The following is a 14,935-nucleotide window of genomic DNA, read 5'->3' on the forward strand; positions in this document are numbered from 1 at the left end:
TGTCTTGTAAATATCCCTCTTGTAACATGTAAGAACATGTACACCACTGCCTAATGGAAACAAAATCTCACTGAAGTCTCCTTTCAGTCGGTGCATAAAGCAGAGGCATACAAAGACTCACAGCTGGGTGCTTTTGGTTTTCTAGCCTAATGGACCCCTAACTCTTTGCAGTTGAATTGACAAGACATGAGGACTGTCATCAGAGTGAGTCTAGGACATGACTTGAATTAGTGTTTCTGGATCTTAAAGGCATCTGCATCAGCCTTGCTTCAAAATGCATCACCTGTATATTATCACTTAGATTTTTAAAGATGTCTGACATCTATCAATCACTATCAATCTGCATAACAGCAGAAGCAGGCCTGAATAACCTGCACATACCTTTCATGTGTACAATGTGAATCATGCAGACTCCCTTATAGACATGTGCCTATGTTATATTTACATCCTTAATATACCTCATTATAGTCAAGGGCAACTTTCATACAGTTAAAAATAAAACTGCTGCTATCAAATACGAAGTGCAGTCACTCCTTAAAAATTGAGAAGATTATCTCTGAAAAGCCTTTTCAAAAACTCTATACTCTGTTATTAACATCCTAAGAAAAGATCTCTTGAAAAATGGGATAATTTTCTGAATGTAAAGGACAATATAAAAAGATATTGTTTATGAAAGTTTTAGACTAAACCAGGCTCTTTATTATTAAGCAACATCTCATGCTGTGTGCTAGAGACTCTACATGCTTTTATGACACTTTTACATATTAATTGTTCAATTTTATCAAAGTTGTTAATAATTTACTGATTACAAGCATTGGGATCTGAACAATATTTTCCTTCTCATTAAGTTTCTTTCTGAGGATTTTTTGATAGTTATATCGTCTCATCATTAATTTTATTTCTCATTACAGACCGAACTGAAAATTCACATGAAAGATCAAATCACTGTTATTTTGTCATCACTGTTTTTCTGTGTAGATTGTTAACCCATCATTTTTATCACATTTTACAGTAGTTGTTGCATGTATAGTATAACTGTTAGTCCAATTCATTATACAGACTAACATTTTGGAGGAGAATTTGGAAAGAAAACCTCTCTACAAAATCAGATGTATTAATGTGAATTTGTCTCCCATTTCTTTTCCTTCAGTACTTCCTGATATCCTGAGAGTATTTCCTTACTTTCTAATTCATTTTTTTCTGGTTTTTATTTTCCAGTCATGAAATAGCTTTGAGAAACCTTACTGCAGCTGGTGCCAGATTTAAGGATCAGAGAGGAAAGGACTATGATCTTATAACTGAGGTCTGAAATTCACAAGATTAAAAATTTGACTCTATTCTTGATATTTTGTTTTTTTATTTGGAGCTCAAACTCATTAACAGAGAGCCTCATCAAACTAATAGGATATCTACTGATAGTCCTTCTACAATAGAAAGACCTTTTTTCTTTTCTTTTTTTTCCTTTCTGCCTTTTTTCCCCCTGTATATGCAGAGAAACTAAGGTATTCAGGGTTCATAGGCTTTGGTTGATGACAAATGTTCATAAATCAGTACAATCTCTTTTATATTTTTTCTCTCAAAGCACCTCATTACCCAAAAGCCCCATATGACCTTGGTATAAACCCATCAGACTGAGTCTATCTCATGCTGCCACAGCAGAAATTGTATGAAATCTGTGGTTATTATTTGTATCATATTGGGATCTGGAAGTATTAAGATCATTAGAAACAGCAAGAGGCGAAGGAAGTGTTAAGGATCTAAATAGATATGAGAGAAAAAGGAAAGAAAAAGCTTTCAATGATAGGAAGCAGAGTCAGTGAGAAAATAAATTAATTCCCAACTTTAACAATTCCCAAAAATTAATTGGCAAAGTCAAGAATTCAACTTAGATGTCCTCTTTTCAAGTTCACCGTGTTGGTCTTTTCAAAGAAAAGAACAAATAAGCCTAAATCTCTTGTTCTTTCATCCCAAGTATCTATGTGTAAAGCTGATCTAGGATATATTTCAGATAAGGCTGTACACTTAAATTGGCTGGTGTAATAAATTGATCTATGCTCATGGAGAACATGGAGACTTAAATTCAGCTACAAATAAGATGGGGTGGATTTGGAGAGAAGAAAAACATGAATAATAAAAATCTATGCATATGTAAATTTTTTTTTAGTGTTGTGACTGATGTCTGCACAACTTGTATCCAGCACAACAGGACATTGGCTTACACATTTCACAAGAAGTGGTAAAGGTGTTTGAGATAATGGTGTAGTTTTACAAAACTCAAGGGAAGCTGGATATCAGTAATCTGGAACCATGCCAATAAAATGATCTTAGATGAATGAAGCCTCACTTTTAAAAATTAAGATGTATCCAGTTATGAGAATTGAATGGCCACTTGCTTTTAGTCTGCTCCTGCCATGGAAATCAATTAGATTTTGCCCTGTCATATTGAACAAAACCGAAGTGACCCCTGAGACCTCATATTGAAATATAGCTATTACCTATAAAAACTGAATAATTGCATTCATGACTGGCCAGATAACTAATTTTGAAAATCAGTTTCAAAAATGTTGAAAAGAACAAAAGTCAAACCATCCTGTGCATCTCATCCCAAGCACAGAATTCAAGATACAGGTACAAGAGATTTTATATATGGATCCTAATCTATAAATGTTTGATTTGGAGCAAAATTTCATTTAGCTTTAAACCAAAAATACCCACCTTCCAAGTGATTAAAAGAACCAGGGAAGATTTTAAAAGTATAGCAAATGATGTAAAAAATGCCATGAGTTACCAGTCCCTCTGAAAGAAAAACAAACAAACAACAAACATACAAACAAACAAATAAACAAGAAATCAAATTAAGAGTGGTTTGTGTAAATATTAAGTCCTGCCTCAGAGGAAAGGTAAAAAACAAACTTAGTAGAAAGAAAAGATTTTTTTCAGAAACCACTTAATGATAATTGGGAATTCGTTACCACCTCCAATAAATTGTTCCCTAGCATGAAACAGAGCCCCTCTACTGTGAAGAGGTGGTTCAGCTGGGAGAAGAAAGGCGCCAGAGAGACCTTGGAATACCTTCAAGTGCCTAAAGGGGCTACAAGAGAGCTGGAGAGCGAATTTTGACAAGAGTGATAAGACAAGGGGAAACGGCTTCATGATAAATAAGGATAGACTTATGTCAGCTATTGGGGAGAAATTCTTTATTGTGAGTGTGGTGAGGCACTGGCAGAGGTAGCCCAGATAAATGGTGGATGCCTCATCCTTCAAAGTGTTCAAGGCCAGGTTGGATGGTGCTCTGAGCAACTTGGTGTAGAAGAAAGTGCTCCTGCCTGTGGCAGGGAAGTTGGAAATGAGATGATCTTTAATGTCCCTTCCAACACAAATAATTCTGTGATTTTTGATAAACAATAGATCTAAATTCTTGCCAAAAGAAGAAAGCACTTTTTCCTGAGCCATACAAAGTTGCAGAAGAGGTTTTTCACTTGTAAAGGACCCTCATTCAGACAGACATAATTCTCTAATATTAACAAGCTGTAACTTGTGCATGTGTTCACTGGCATGTTTCACTCAAGTTGTCATTTGTCTCAGCAAAATTCTGTTTGGTTCGAATAACACAAAGGAAACAACTTTGAAGGTTGTTTTTTTTTAAAGTTGAGATTCTTGTTCAGCATCTGTACACCTTTTTTGTTTCTCAGGAAAGGCCAGAGGCTGGCCAGAAACATAACCAAATAAGTCCTCAGAAAGAATTTCAGGGTTGAATTTACAAAGGAGATGCTTAATGCAAAACCCCACCTTTGGTCTGAGGCTGTAAAAGCAGTTAGGCTGGCAGATGCCTGATGCTTCTGAGCATTCCAGTTGCTCCCTGACCCTCAGCAGCAAGCCATAAGGGCAGTGCTGGGAGGGGTGATGGAAGCAGCACTTTCGAAGGTCATTTCAGTTCCACGTGTCCAAAATGAAAGCAATATATGCAACAGGGTAATTTCTGACTATGTGTATGGGGCTGCTGAGCTCTTAGCAGTCCTTTCTGTTGAGATTGTGCCAGCCCCAAGTGGTCTACTGCAAGCCTTTGGTGTATTGGCCAACTCTATTCCTGTGATAAGACATATTTTCTGCATAAATTAAAAAAAAAATGTATCTGTGCTGCTGTGGAACAGGACCTCCTCCCTATCTCAGGTATGACAGCAAATATTGCTGTCATGAATTGAAATGAGTCAGGATAGTTGCTGGTCCCTGCAGTGCCAGCCACTGCAGCTATACCAGCTGTATGGCCCAAAGATTTTTGCTTTGTTTTTGCCCATGTCACTCTAGGCCAGATATCAGGACACCCATAAGATAATAAGGAAGACAACATCAACCTCTTAGTCTTAGTCTGAAGCTAAAACAGCAGGGAGATCTTGTTTTACTGATTATTATGACTTTTAGCTTATAAGTTATTATGACTTCTAACTTTCAGAAGCTTCAGCACTGTCCTGCTGATCTTTACTGTTGCTTCAGTTTGAAAAACAGGTGTCTGCTAAGGAAAGAAAGGCCCTTCCTTGAAATGGAGAAAGTAAACCCCCTCCCTCCAAATTAGTATAATGTTGAAATTAAGGGGCTCTCAGGCAAAGATATGGGGATAGGAATAACAGTTCTTTACTAGTATGTATAACAAGGCAAACAAAACAACAACAACTATGGAATTAGTAACGAAGAGAACAGGAACCCAGTAATCGTCCCTTTTGGCCGCGGGCACTTTCCCTTTGGTGCAGTTCCCGTCATAGCCGGCAGGGGGCGCTGTGGCGGGAGCTCGGGGAGCACGCGGTAGTGGCGGCTGGGCCCAGATAGGAAGGGATGGAAAAGAGAGGCTTTGCTTCACGAACCATGGGGCAGTTTCGGTCCCAGTGCTCCAGCAGGATGCTCGGAAACAGCAAGCTGAAATGGCAGGGCGTCCTAGCAGGGCAGGGGTGTGGGATCCAGCAGCAGCAGAACAAAGTAGCTCCTGGCTGGGCTATGATGATGGTAGCAGTGACCCGCCTCCTCCGTAGCCAAGAGTGAGTGAGAGAGAGCAACTCCCCTGCTCTCCTTTCACCTGCTTCTAAATCTCGCAGTGTCCCCCTCCTCCGAGAGAAATTCCCAAAAAACCAGGGAAGTTTCCCCTCTTGTGTCTCAAGGACGTAGCTATGAGTGCTTCTTAGCTTGTCAATGGGAAAAATTCCACAGTCAAAGAGGAAAAAAAAAAACAACTCCCAACAACTGTGCAAGGCAGTGCTGCCTGCCCCATGCAAAGCTTACAAAAATTACTTACTGTCTTTCTAAGGGTCTAAAAAAACAAAGTCAAGTTTAGGGCCTCCTGCTCTCCTGATGCCATACTCTACCCTTCTGGACACAACTACTTCAGGCTGAAGAGCAACATACTGGTGATCAACATACTGGATTTTCAGGGATCAGTTTTGGTGGGTTATTTCATTGTTGCTGGACTAACGTTTTGCAATATATGAAGGCACCATTTCCTGATGGCTGTCCAGCATCCATAAAGTTGTGTTTCACATGTGCTGCTGTCTGCATATACAGAATCCAGCATTTTTCTTCACTTCTCCATGGAATGTGGAGAGAGCTGGAACAGCCCTTCAAAATGTAGGCTCTAAACACATGCTATCAGAGCCGGATTTGTTCATGGGACAAGAATTCTACCCCCACCCACTGTAGATTTGAAAGCAGCTAACTCTGCTACACTGCTACACTTACTGTTCTGGAACAGCTTCCCTGTTTATTTCCCCGTGGGTGTACTAACAGCGTCCTCCCAGTTCCCTCCCAGTCTCCTGCACCTTCTAGTGACAGTTTTATAAAGGAACTGCCTCTGTGTTTGATTTCATAGCAATTGAGGAATATAGCTATTTGAACTGGTTATGTAAAGAAAAAAAAATCTGAAAAGGAAGGTTTTCTTCTGAATTATTCTCCTATCAGCCCCTGGTGAGAATTCAGTTTCTTACATGCCTCACTTCCTGAGTTTCACTCCTGCAGTCACAGTATACATGTTCAGCAGTCCCCATACAACAGCTTCAGAAAGCGAGTTCCTGAGTCTGGTGTTGCCTTTGAGGCACAGATAGCCTTTGCAGCATTCTCTTATTTGCCAGCCACAAGTGGAATGCTTGGAAGTCCAGCCTGGATCTGGGGCTTAACTCACTGAGGCTGGCACTCAGCATTTCATGTTGATGCAGCAGTAGTGTTTTGAGGTTCTATTAGGTCAGGACAAATAAGTTAGTGACTTGTGCATATCCCTGCAAAGCTTGCAAGTTGTGTTAATGAACAGACAGTAATGAAGGTTTGGAGTATGCTAAGAAGAAAATTAAAAACTCCACAGCATTAGACTGAGAGGAAAGCAAGGAATTATTTTGTACATAGGATGTCTGTGAAAGAAACAGGGAATAAAACAATTCATATTACAATAAATTTATTTTACAGAGATGTTTGTGTACATTCTATTGCTTCTCTGCTCATATTGCCTCACTCAAGTCAGCCAGTTAGCTTACAAAATGTGAACTCTGAAAGCCCAAACTTGTTAAAACTGTATCCCATTGCCAAACAAAGCAAAAACTTTTCCACTTTGGAATGAGCAACTTTCTGTGAGCAACTAAATCTGTTTTCTGATGAAAATTAATGTAGAATTCAGATCAATGAAGTATGTGTGTGAAAGAAAGCAGTGACCGAAAATGGCAATGGGTAACATTCTATTTCCATGTCTGCACATAATAGTTAAAAAAATTAGCTTGTAGTATTTCCAGCAGAAATGGAAAGCTGTGACTGTACAGTCTACAGTGAGCTGGAATCATAAAAACCAAATGGAATATTGTGTAGATTTTCTAAAGACCTATTATTCTATGCACACTTTCAAATTAACAAAGGCAATGAATCGGTATTGCTGTCATAAAAATCTCTATGTGCTGTACTAATGTGATGCTAATGAAAAGTATCATGAAGAGCAGAAGTTCAGATTACATGAACTTCAGTACACAGATCTGGTTGCTCACTTGTATCATTTTACTGGGATATTTTTTCTCATTGATTTTTAAAGAGAAGCAGGTGTGGGGAGGTAGCGACTAATTCATGCTGCAAAAACAAGAAGTTGTGTGGTTTGCTGTTTCTATGATCTCTCTTCCCCTCCCTCTGAGCTCTGCTCGGCAGAGATTCAGCTTGTATCTGAGACAGCTAACATAGGTCTGACAGTAAAGAGGTGATTAAGTAAGGCGAGAAGACAAAAGAGCAGGAACACTAACCTCCTGTGGAGCCCTATTACTGAACTGCTCCCAGGAACTCTATTAACCTGGGAAGAAAAGAGCAAAAAAGTAATGACAAGTTGCTAAATGCTCAGTACATGGCCAGTAAGTATTACCTGCAAGAGTGTCCAAGTAACTCATTGCTACATTACGTTCTGCCCATGAGGTACATCTTTTCCTGCTGTTTCTCAGGTACATTGGGAGAAAAATGTTCTGGGAGTAGTTCAGGGAATGATTAATTTTGTTTCAGATCATGGCATGCTTCCTCCAGCTTCATCCAGAGTTGCATGTTGGCAGCCACATAGGGAATAGAGGCTTAAGTAAGCACAAATGTGCTTATCATGTTTTTGTCATGAACTGATGTGGTCCAAGCAAATGTATATCAGAAGTACAGAATGCGGAACTTCCTTTTATATCCTGTACATAGCAAGAAATGGCTCTTTTCTGACATTTTTTTCTTATCCTGGGGCAGACAATAGATTGATATTCCATTAACCTGAAAGTATTAAAACATGACCTTCAATCTCAGTAGAGTCCTTTATTCATCTATTTTTTTTTTAAGCAGCTGTTGGTTTTCAGAACCTAGTCTGAGGAAGGGTGAGGAAAGCTGGAGAGGCTATGATGCTCTGAGCAAATAGGTCAGACATTTCTTTTCATAATCATACTTGGAGCTTGTGGCTTAGGCTTCCCAGACTGCTTGCTCTGGACCTCATCTTGGAAGTTTCCCAAACAGTTTGCAAGGCTGATAGCAATGGTTGTTTTGAAACTCATGTCTTATCGTACCTGTGAGTGGGAAAGGTGGCTGCAACCCCACTCCACAGTTGGTCTTTCTGTTTACAGAACCAGCTACAATGCTGTCACTATGAGTACCTATATAATATACCTCTCCTTCCTGTTGTCCAACATTTTATTTTTCCTGAGAACCTATTTCATCTTCCCACACCCATAATGGCAATGCTAGTGACCATGAAAGGGACATTGCCTTTCATATTTCAGAAGCTTTCACATTGTACAGACATTTAAAAGTCCTGAAAGTATTAGTTATATGTAAGGGAAATTCTAGTAACACTATTAGTGCTTGTCATTTTAAAGATAAAAGCATTTCCTTAGTCTCCTTGTGATCTGATGGATTAACTGGCATATAAAATTACTACCTTTCACTCTTCGAAGCCAAGTAACATCTTACTGACCTGATTCTCCCCAGATCAACATACAGCCCCATGAAGGTGTGAATACTTTGCAGGGGTCTGATTCTGCCTTGGTGGGTCTTTGGGTCGCTTGCATATATGGAGAGGAAAAAAAAAGACTCTTGAGGATAATGTCTACATTTTCAGTGTGATATAGGGAAAATGCTAATTGTCACTCTCTAACCTTAAGTGCTCACATAACTTGTATTACATATGATACAGTGTCTTTCCAGTGCTTCTCTTTTTCATTGTGGGATGTTTATTGTAAGCATCAAGTATATCTGAATGTCCTTGTCTAATTATGGGTGAGATACCCAGTATTACTAAAATTATTACTATGAGGAAACCATTATTAATACATAATATCACTGTGCCACTATTGTTAGATACTATTATTTTTCAATCCATATTTTCAATGGCTATCATAGTAAAATTACCTTTAACAGTAAAAATCTGACATTTGTGCTTCTCAAACCAGCACAAATAAACAGCTGAATAAAATCCAGACACTCATTTCAGAACCATGAAATGAAGGAAATATGCCTTTTTACCAAGTAAATGCATCTTTCTTCCTTTCTATTTTCCTCTTTTTCTTTTTTTTTCATTACAGACTCTCAGAGTTTGAATGTAAAGCTCTGAACTTGGCATCTGCAGTTTTCAATGAAGATCCCATGCTTTTGGATTCTTGGAAAAAATGGTTAAGCAGCTCATTACATACACACATATATTATTTTTCCATGCTGCTTCATCCAGCTCAATCCTTTGAGACAAAGTCTGTCTGAGAAATGGGCAATGTTGTTGATTCCCAATGAAATCATTATGAGCAGAAAAATTCTAAGCCTGCACGGATGTGGAAACTCAAACTTTATGTCCCTTCCACCTTTACAATGGCTGCACAGCTTTAAATCTCTCTTCCCTGTGAAAGCTTGGGCTTCTCTTCAGCTGAAGATACAGAAATGTACTTAGACTAAGTTTAATAATACAGAGTATGGTCATAACTCAGTGTTTCCCAAACTATTTTTTCTAGCTCTTTCTTCCCTCATAAACTCTGTTCCTTGCTTTAATTAGCTCAGTCAAAACCCATGATAAGTTGGTTATCCTGCTTCCATACTGGGAGCCGGCTCATGCCCTCCTCTCACTGCTATCCTGAGCTGGTTTTGCAGCCCCCTGCACTCCCACCGTGATGGAGACAAGCCGAAGCCCTACAGTGTGGGAATAGCTGCCATAATTAAACTGTTTAAAACTGATGAGCCTGAGAGGTTTGATTTATGGGGAAAAGCCATAAACTAAATATAGCTTCTCTAAACAATGAATAAGTTAGGATTAATAGTTTTGCAGGAATAAATGGCATGCATGTTCACCAGAAGAAAATTATTACAAAAATAATGTGGAATAAAAAGTGAGTAGGTGAAACTAAACTCAGAAAACCCCCTGACTGTAGCCCTTGATGATCTTCTTGTGATGGCTCTGGGCAAGAAATACTCATCCATTCCTTTGCTTGCACACTGATCCTGACCTTCCTTTTCCCATATTTTTCTGCATTTCTTAATACCTCAAGCTCCTTTCCTTCTCACTCCATTGTCCCTCCCCGTCCTCTGCACATTGCCTTTGGCTCAGCCAAGGTGAGGATGCTCCAGCTAGGTGGTACAGGCAGGGGTTGTGGAGCCACCTGTGCCTGCCTCCCCCACGTGATACTAGAGTGTCTCTTCAGGCTCTCTCATGAGTTCGTAACTGTCCTTGTGCTGGCTTCTTTATGGTCATTATGGGATGACAAATACACAGTGCCCTGTTGACAGATCTAAAAAGACGGAGATTTCTTGAAGCAGGTGTTGTGAAGCCTAATTTTACCAGCATTAAATGCCAGGTTTTTTTTGTTTCCTTTATTTTTATTCCTTTATGAGCAATAAATTTCATTGTTTTAATACAGAAAGTCTATGTTAAAAAGCTGTGTAAAACCATTATATTGTAGCCAGCACTCCAGGCTTTTCTAATTAGGTCATTTGGAAAAAAGATGACCTTTTACTTTCTGTGCTGCTTTTCTGGGGTCACATGTTTCTAATTATCATTTGTATTTTACTTTGCTAAAGCTGTTGACAAGCTGTTACTCTGTGTGTGTGTGTGTGTCCGTGTATGTGTCTGTGTGTGTGTGTGTCTCTATCTGTCTGTCTGTGTTTTGGTTTGTGTGAGAGAGAAAAAGAGGAGCAGAAAGAGAAATGGAACATATGCTGTATAGGGTTGCTGTCTGCAAGAGTCCAGCAGCATAAAAGGACACATGCACTAATTTTAAACTGAGAGTGGCTGGATCTATGGGATGAAAAACTGTGAGGTTTCCAGTGTTTGTGTCCTTTTCAGCCAGCTTCTCTTCAATTTGTCCAAAGAACCTTTCATTAATATTTGTGCTGTGTCAGGCTGAACATCATGTAAAACAGACCATGAGCAAACAGTGAGCAGTTCTTTGCCTTCCTTACAAATGCAAGTTGGAAAGTGAATGAAGAAGTGACTCTATGACTGGGGTTAGTCTGAAAGAAAAAAAAAATCTCTATATGTACTTTGAATATAGAAAATCTGCCATCAGAAGCAGAGAGAGATTGTAATTGCTCACTTCACAGCATACACTCAGCCCTGATAATGAGAACAGGTGTAGACCAACCTGAACTTCTTGCAGAACAATAAGAAAATATAATAATGGGCCCTGACCTGTGAGTGTTTTGTCCTTTTATGTCTAACAGCACAGGGACACTGAGCAGCTGTGTGGTTATGGGCAAGGGCAGTATGCCGGGTCCTGAGTGCTGAGCCTGAATGGACACAAAACTCCAGGGTGGCATTTTTAGGTGCAAATGGCAGCGGGAGAAGATGAATGCTCCACTTGGAGAGGGTATTAGAGCCTGTCTAGAGGAACAGAGCTATGGCCACAACTTTCTGCTTCAGGCACAAGGATATCACTGTGCAGGGTTTGGTATGCTGGCTACTCTGTAGGGAGTGTTTGTCCATTGTCTGGGGGCTCCAATACAGTCACAGTAGTTTTGGCATGATAAAAAGAGGGAAAAGGGCATTTGAGAGATTTTGTATATGTAGACAGTGAATACTTTAAGCAGTAATACTGCAATCTCTTTGCACAAGAACTGTACTTCTGATTTCATCAATTGGTTCTACTTGAAAATAAAAGGTGTGGCTACTTTGGACAATAGACCCAAACATGACTTCGGGAACTGGGCAACTAGCTCGTCTAAAAGGGAATGTTTTCACTGCATCTGCTTCACTGGACTAAACACTGCTGGGTGTTTAGTCCTTAATTGGCAGCTGATCTTATGCTTCCCTGTGTAAACTCTGGTAGGTAGTTGTAAATTTAGTGGTACAATGAACTGTTAATAATTTAAAAGATCTTCTGACTTAGTGTAGTGATTCATTGGGCATTCATGGTTGTTTCATTTGTACAGTAACTGGAAAATAAAAACAAGATCCTTGAAATCTGACACAGTGTTGTAGTCGTTGTTCCAGGAATGAATTTCATGTTACGATTTCTTATAGGAAAATCTGTTTGCAAAGAAGACAGGAAAGGGGAAAGAGCTCTTATCTGCACTACTTAATAAAAACAATGTTATCTTTTCATGTAAAAGGGAGAAAGCATATATTATTTTAGGAAGGTTCATGAGGCAATTCATAATGAAAATGCAATTTTATCAATTTTTATTTGAAAGTATTTAATGGGTTAAAAATAGGCTATGCAACAGGCAAGTGACTGTTATAGTGAATGGCCCCGATTCAGAAAAGCACTGAACAGGTGCTGGATGTTAAACTTGATTTTTTTGGATGTCAGTTTTGAAACAAGGCACCAGTATATCACAGGCAATCTGAAATGTTGCTATGACAGTTTTCCAGGACTCTTTGCTTCTTGGCTGTGTGTAGGTAGATTCCAGCAAGAGGCACAAACCAGCATTTATAGAAAGCCTAGTTACCTAAAAATTGATGTTAAAATGGAGCTGGCATTTATTTTTTTATATGCGTGAGTATATCTGTGTACACACACAGAGTAACAGACACAAATAAGAGTTAAGCATCAACTTTCACTTGAATTAGGTGTCTCCTGGTGCAAGACCTACCATCAGTACTGTGTGGGTCTAGGAAGGTATTTCATGCATGGCATGAACATCTAGCACTGTTGCATCTCTCTAGATGCATTGGAAATGGTACATTCCGTGACCCCTGCAATGTCCTGTAGTCTGGTCCCTCTCCCCTCCTGGCCATACCTAGCATACCTAGCTGGCCGAGATACAATTTCTTCCCGCCCCTCTTTCACACCCTAGAAAAGACCTGTGCCCCCTGACCCTCTTCTCTTCTCTTCTCTTTCTCTTGCCTTCTCTTTCTCTTTCTCTTTCTCTTTCTCTTTTCTCTTTCTCTTTCTCTTTTCTCTTTCTCTTTCTCTCTTTCTCTTTCTCTTCTCTTTCTCTTTCTCTTTCTCTTTCTCTTTCCCTCTTTCTCTTTCTCTTTCTCTTCTCTCTTCTCTTTCTCTTTCTCTTTCTCTTCTCTTTCTCTTCTCTTTCTCTTTCTCATCTCCTGTTGCTCCTGGGGGAGAGAAACCACAAGAAATAAACCTGCAACCTCCCCAGGGGGAAGTGCCGTCTTTTGTTATCTTTAATTTACGTTCATGTGGCAGGACCCGAGGCTTCACCCTAACATCTGAGCTAGTCTGGAGCAAAAGAGTGAAGACTCATAAGGGTCCAGAAAAAGCCACAGTTGGCGCTCATGTGGTTGGTCTCTACAGAGCACCCCCACGACCAGCTGTGACTCCCATCTTCAGGATTCAAGAAGCCTTTGAGCTGATCACTAGCTTAAATTTCTTTGAGCTGCATTTTGTGCAGTGTCGAAGACTTTTAAGGAAGAACCGGGAGCCTGTCAGGAGCCCAGGCAGGTCGGTTCTGGATGGAGACCCACTACACAGACGCCTCTGCCTGCAAGATAAAAGGGTGAGTTTAAGCCTCCTTTCGTGGCGGGTGGGTTTCTAGAGCTCTGCTAGGGGGTGTCACCATGGCATTTGGCCAGGCGGTGCGCGCGGCTTGGCGTCCCAGCGGGCACGTGATTCATGCAGCGAGCGGGGTGTGGCACGTGGGCTGGGGGGGGCTGGATGCGGCCACCCCAGGCGTGGCGCGGCAGGCAGGCAGGCAGCTTTGATCAGTTTCAAAGCAGCAGCATGCGGTGGGGTTTTTTGCGTTTTTTTGCGGTTTTTGCAGTTTTTGCGTCTCAGCTTGGCTGGATTGGTCCTTAAGGCGGCGCCTGCACCACGTGGGTTTTTACCGACAAAAACAGCGAAATTAACATCAGATTCGTGGCCAGTAAAGCCTGAAAACCGTGTTGTACCTGGCACAGTTTAACAACTAACTCTTTTCCTGTGTTTTAACTGTAGTGGGGTAGAAGCCCCAATGAAGCGCTACCACTGGAGAGTCCTCCTGCAGAGATTGAAATGTAGTCCCTCCATCTGCCAGTGGCATGTGGCCTCATTGCTGTCCCCGGTGCATGCTCAGAGAAGGGAAAGCCATCATCCTGCATTACATGGATGATGTGCTTGTGTGTGCCCCCGATAACTCTCTACTCCAAGACACACTTGACCTAGTGGTTAAAGTTTTAACCTCTGCTGGATTTGAATTGCAGGAGGACAAAGTCCAAAGGATGCCACCTTGGAAGTAACCTGGGCTTGGAAATTACTGCACGGACCATTGTTCCACAGAAATTGGAAATTAATTGTAATCCAAAAACCTTAGCAGATCTCCATTCCCTGTGTGGGTCATTGAATTGGGTTAGGCCCTGGCTAGGCCTCACTAATGAGGACCTAGAACCTCTCTTCAATTTATTGAAGGGGGAGAGAGAGCTGCTTTCTCCCAGGGAACTGACCCCAGAGGCAAAGACTGCAATCGAAAAGGTACAAAAGACTTTAGGAGAGAGGCAAGCTCATCGTTACCAGCCCAAGCTGCCCTTCAAATTCATTGTCCTAGGAAAACTGCCACACTTACATGGGTTGATATTCCAATGGATCGAGGGGCAGAGAGAGTCACTCTTAATCATAGAGTGGGTCTTCCTCTCCCACCAAAGATCCAAAACCATCACTAAGCCACAAGAGTTAATAGCCTCAGCTGATTTGGAAAGCAAGGATGAGACTGTATGAACTGACTGGTTGTGACTTCACATGTATTCACCTCCCCAGTTAAAACTGTCTGAGGAGAGGAGGAACTCTCCTGAAAGATTGACTAAAGAGATGTTTGAGCATTTGCTCCAGAGCAATGCCAGTCTCCAGTTATCCCTGGACAGCTATAGAGGATAAATATCAGTCCATGCCCCGTCTCACAAGCTGTTTAATGAGGAATTCCACCTCATTCCTCGTGAGAAGAGGAGTCGGAGACCACTCAAAGCTCTCACAGTGTTCACGGATGCATCCGGGGGTGTCCCACAAGTCGGTGATGACTTGGAGAAATCCCCAGACTCAGCATTGGGAAGCTGATGTTGAGA

At 40.7% G+C, this 14,935-nt stretch overlaps 1 long non-coding RNA gene across 2 annotated transcripts in view; it reads left to right on the plus strand.

Annotated features, from left to right (window-relative positions):
* LOC148219767 (uncharacterized) overlaps positions 1-14,935 on the plus strand; it is a 60,288-nt gene that overhangs the window by 10,650 nt on the left and 34,703 nt on the right. Inside the window, exon 2 of one of the 2 annotated variants that reach the window (XR_015799679.1) lies at positions 1,219-1,303. The exons of the other annotated variant lie outside the window; for it this stretch is intronic. This is a non-coding gene — a long non-coding RNA (uncharacterized LOC148219767). The remainder of the gene's footprint in view (positions 1-1,218; positions 1,304-14,935) is intronic. 2 annotated transcript variants of the gene reach the window in all.

Source organism: Sturnus vulgaris, chromosome Z (assembly GCF_052056855.1).
Source record: "Sturnus vulgaris isolate bStuVul1 chromosome Z, bStuVul1.hap1, whole genome shotgun sequence".
Lineage (NCBI taxonomy): Eukaryota > Metazoa > Chordata > Aves > Passeriformes > Sturnidae > Sturnus > Sturnus vulgaris.